The 4,926-nt window shown below is 48.8% G+C and overlaps 1 protein-coding gene across 3 annotated transcripts in view; it reads right to left on the bottom strand.

Annotated features, from left to right (window-relative positions):
- Ccrl2 (chemokine (C-C motif) receptor-like 2) overlaps positions 1-919 on the bottom strand; it is a 3,739-nt gene extending 2,820 nt beyond the window's left edge. For 2 of the 3 annotated variants that reach the window (XM_013030309.1, XM_013030311.1), the window contains exon 1: positions 645-854. The gene's annotated coding sequence lies outside the window, so the exon portion shown is untranslated. Of the gene's footprint in view, positions 1-644; positions 855-896 lie in introns of those variants that run through there. The other variant, XM_013030310.1, reaches the window with a different exon arrangement.
- Between the last annotated feature and the right edge of the window lie 4,007 nt (positions 920-4,926).

The raw sequence follows: 4,926 nt of genomic DNA, 5'->3' as shown, positions 1-4,926 counted from the left end.
TGTGTGTGTGTGTGTGTGTGTGTGTGTTCCTATACTGAGGCTTGAACTCAGGGCACCGCCCCTTACTTTTTTTCTCTCCAGGCTGCTGCTGGATCACTTAAGCCACACCTCCACATCTGGCTTTTTGTTCACTGATTAAACAAATAAAAGAATCTCATAGACTTTTCCTGCCCAGGATTGCTTGGGAACTTCCATCCACAGATCTCAACCTCCCTCAGTACCTGGGATTACAGGCGTGAGCTACGGGATGGGGGGGATCCCTCCTACCCTTCCTCCAACCACACAGACACACACCCCAGGGGAAAAGAACCCCAAACAAGTCTCTACTTCCCCAGAGGAGCATGACTGTGCATGTCTCTCTGGGGACAGAGTGCCACAGGCAATTAAAGGAGGGTTAGCAATATCTTCTCCCCCCTTCCTCCCCCTGTACCCCCCCCACCCCATTCTCACCAGTGGGAGCCCCGATCTAGGTAAACATTCCATCCGACAGAACTCAAAAGATCATGTCCCTTGAATTTCACCAGCCACCGGCCGGGTCCTGCGTGGGGCTGAGATCCTCTCCTCTTCAAGGTCAGTCAAGAAAAAGCTTTCTAAAGTGAAACCAACCAGGAGAGACAGACAGACAGACAGACAGACCGACTCACCTCTGGCAAGCTGATCCCAGACTCTCGGCTTAACGATCCAGAAGGAAGGGGTGCTCATAACTATAAGGTCTGATCCTGATCTTCATACCCCACACTCCACACGCTGGGGGGGGGACCCCCTCACCCCTCTGCCCTCTTTAAGATTTCCCCGTGCTTTGCTTTCCTCCTGTACAGATCTCAGCCACCAGCGCTTGAGAGAAAGATGCTGTGGAAAGTTCTTCAGAGGATCCCCTCCCCTCCCCTACTCCCCACCCCACCCCCTTGGAGTCTTCTTTTCCTCTTCTTCTTCTTCTTTCCTTTCTGTGAGACCGACAGAGAAGTGGGTGGCTCCTCCCCGCGTCTCTTGGATTTCCCTTGTGGCCCCCAGATAAGGGGGTGCCCGGGGAATGCCGAGAGATAGCACCGGACTGAGTGACGTCAGGTGTTGACAGACACCACGAAGCACTGGCCCCCCCCTAAATTCCCCCCCCCAACACCTCCCCAGTTTTGGCTGCTGCTCATTTCCTGAATTAGGATAGGCCTCAGTAACCCGCAGGATGAACTGTAGGGATTGGTATAGAATGGGGTTTTAGTGTCAGTTTCTCTCTCCCTCCCTCCCTGCTTCCCCCTCCCTCTCCCTCCCTCCCTTTCTTTTCTTTCTTCCTTCCTTCCTTCTTTCTTTCTTTTCTTTCTTTCTTTCTTTCTTTCTTTCTTTCTTTCTTTCTTTCTTTCTTTCTTTCTTTCTTTCTTTCTTTCTTTCTTTCCTTCTCAAGGCTAGTGCTCTACCACTTGAACCACAGCTCCACTTCCAGCGTTTATTTTTTTTGGGTTTTTTTGGTGCCTTATTGGGGATCGGAGTCTCATGAGCTTTCCAGCTCCCCCCCTCCCCAAACTTAGGAACCTTTGATCCTCAGATCTCAGCCTCCTGTAGTAGCCAGGATGACAGACTTGAACTAGCAGGGCCCAGCTTCTTGCTGGGTTTTGACCGCCCCCCCGCCATGTACTTTGGCTGAGAAGTGGGGTCTGGGAGTGAGTTTGGTTGGGAAGGAGGTGGGAGGGGCAGGGCAGGTACTTGTGAGAATTGTACTGTCCTGGGTTAGAGGCCTGAGCATCAGGTATTAAGTTCAAAGCCTGGTCTCACACGGAAAAACAAAAATAAAATCCATCAGACTCTTAATTAATCCAATTAATCAGAAAAGAAAAGGAAAAGCTAAACCAGGTGCAGGTGGCTCACGTCTGTCATCGTAGCTCCTCAGGAGGCTGAGATCTGAGGATCGTGGTTCCAAGCCAGCCTGCAGGAACATCTGTGAGACTCTGATCTCCAAGAAACCACCAGAAACGGGGAAGTGGTGCTGTGGCTCAAGTGGTAGAGCGCTCGCCTTGAGCTGAAGAGCTGAGGGACAGCGCCCAGGCCCTGAGTTCAAACCTCACGACTGACCTTTTTTTTTTTTTTAAGCTGGAAGAGGAGGTATGGCTCAAGTGGCAGAGCGCCAGCCAGCTTTAAATGATAAATCCAGGCATGAGCATGGGACCCAGAGATCATCAAAGCCCCAGTATAGAAACAAAGATCTCCAAAAAAATATATTAACAAAAACAACACGTTAAAAAAGGGAACTCTGAAAAGTAAACAGGCAAACATGTGATTGGGCATTCTGACAACCAGGGTAAAAAAAGAGAAATGTGTATGTGTGTGTGTGTGTGTGTGTGTGTGTGTGTATGGGGGTGGGGGGTGGTACTTGGGAACATGGCCTATTGCATCTTCCCAGAGCATTTCCTTTTCTGGGTGTGGGAGAGAGCCCTTTCTTGAATGGAGAAGGATCTGGGAAGTCCTGTCTGCCCGGGGGTGGTGGCCACAGCCTGGCGTGGTGGCCAGGGTCAGGGTCAAGCAGCGGCCTTTCTCCTGAGATCTCTCTGCCTCCTCCAGCTGGTGACTTGGAGTCATACCAGGACACTGTGAGTGAGCGAGCAGATGTAGTTGCACTATTGTTTAGTCCAGGCCCAGAAGAAGTAGTTGAATCAAGTCACACTGAGCATCTTGGGTTCCACACATCACAGAGTCATGTGAATGAATGGAAACTTTCCCAAAAGGGGAAAAAACAAAGACAACAGCAACAACAACAATAACAAACCATTGCTTTGTAAATTCAGGATTACCCAAAGTTCCCCCTTTCAGTATGACTTTATTTTGACTTGATTCTCAGCATTTGATCTACCCACTGGATCCTAAATCTTGAACTCAGGGCCTGAGTGCTTGAGCTCTTTAGCGCAAGGTGAGCACTCTACCACTTGAGCCACAACGCCACCTCCAGTTTTCTGGTGGTTTATTGGTGATAAGAGTCTCACAGGCTTTCCTGCCTGGGCTGGCTTTGAACCTCGATCCTCAGATCTCAGCCTCCTGAGTAGCTGGGATGACAGGCGTGAGCCTAGGTGATTATATTTACAAGTGTTTTTTTTTTGTTTGTTTGTTTTTAAACGGGGGTACTGGTGGTTCACACCTGTCATCCTAGCTACTCAGGAGGCTGAGATCTGAGGATCATGGTTCAAAGCCAGCTCAGGCAGAAAAGTGGGTGAGACTCTTACCTCCAATAAACCACCAGAAAACCAGAAGTGGCGCTGTGGTTCAAGTGGTAGAGCACTCGGCCTGAGTTGAAGAACTCAGGGACAGCACCCAGGCCCAGAATTCAAGACCCACCACCCACAACAACAACAAAAACGTACAAACATATTATCTTCCAAAGCATTTGTAGCTTTCAATATACAAGTACAGCCAAGCAGGGCTGAGCAGGCTAAGTAGTACACATCTATAATCACAGACCTAAGGAGGCTGAGGTAGGTTCCAAGCCAGCTTGGTCTATATCATGAGAACTTGTGTTGGGGGGGGGCAGCTCTGAACGCCTTTGGAATGCCCAAGACTTTGTACTTTCCACCTTTTGGGGGGGGAGGGGGGGAAGGCTGACTTCCTGTCCACCCACTTCCTGCTGCTCTAGTCACTCTAGTTTCACATTCACAAAGTGAGAAAAATCACATGTGCAACCCATTCCCCCCCCCCCCCCCCGCCCCAACACACACACATCTTAACCCCTCCATGACTCTCTGCTGTGTGTTTTCTTTGCTTTTGTTGTTTCCTCTGTGTCCTGGGCCTCACACGCAGGGCCTGGGCCTTTGTCACTTAAGGTCTACCACTTGAGTTGCAGCTCCACTTCTGGCTTTTTGGTGATCAATTAGAGATGAGAGTCTCCTGGACTTTCCTGCCTGGGCTTGGCTTCAAGCCCATGATCCTCAGATCTCAGCCTCCTGAGCAGTTGGGATTACATGTGTGAGCAACCTGGCTAGTGGATTCCTTCTTCGTGTGTGTGTGTGTGTGTGTGTGTGTGTGTGTTTTGTTTTGTGTTCCAGTTTGGGGCTTGAACTTTGGGCCTAGGCTCTATCTATCTTTGAGGTTTTGTACTCAGAGTTAGTGCTTTACAACTTGAGCCACAGCTCCACTTTTGGCTTTTTGTGGTTAACTGGAGATAAGAGTCTCAGAGGCTTTTCTTGCCAAGCCTGGCTTCAAGTTGTGATCCTCAGATCTCAGCCTCCTATGTAACTAGGATTATAGAGGTGAGCCACCAGCTCCTGGCTAGATGATTATGATGATGATTATGGTTATGATTATTTGCCAGTCCTGAGGCTTGAACTCAAGGCCTGGGTACTGTCGCTGAGTTTCTTTTGTTCAAGGCGAGCGCTCTACCACTTGAGCCACAGCACCACCTCTGGCTTTTTCCTTTTATGTGGTGCTGAGGAATCGAACCCAGGGCTTCATGCATGCTAGGCAAGCACTCTACCACTAAGCCACACTTTAGCCCCACTACCCGCCCCCCCCATTTTTTTTAAAGAAAAAGAATCATCTCCAAACCAGCTTACATATAAAATTTGAGTCATAGAAATGGTCGTCTCTTTGCGCAACACCTTCATCATACCAAAAAATGTTATATGTTATTTTTATTATAAAGGTGATGTACAGAGAGGTTACAGTTACTTTAGTTAGGCAAAGAGTACATTTCTTTTCGGACAATGTCACCCCTTCCCTCGCTCTCTCCCAGTTTTTCCCTCCTGTCCCTACCCACAAATTGTTTTTCATTTCATCTCATTTTTTTTAATTTCATTTATTTTTATTTTTATTTCTTTTTGGTCCGGTCGTGGGGCTTGAACTCTGGGCCTGGGCCGTTGTCCCTCAGCTCTTCAGCTCAAGGCTAGCGCTCTACCACTTGAGCCACAGCGCCACTTCCGGCTTTTTTCTTTTTGCTTATGTGGTGCTGAGGAA

The sequence above is a fragment of the Dipodomys ordii genome, unplaced genomic scaffold, assembly GCF_000151885.1.
Source record: "Dipodomys ordii isolate 6190 unplaced genomic scaffold, Dord_2.0 Scaffold128, whole genome shotgun sequence".
NCBI classification, from domain to species: Eukaryota; Metazoa; Chordata; class Mammalia; order Rodentia; family Heteromyidae; genus Dipodomys; species Dipodomys ordii.
The sequence above is the reverse complement of the archived record's forward strand: the minus strand, read 5'-3'. Positions and strand labels throughout refer to the sequence as shown.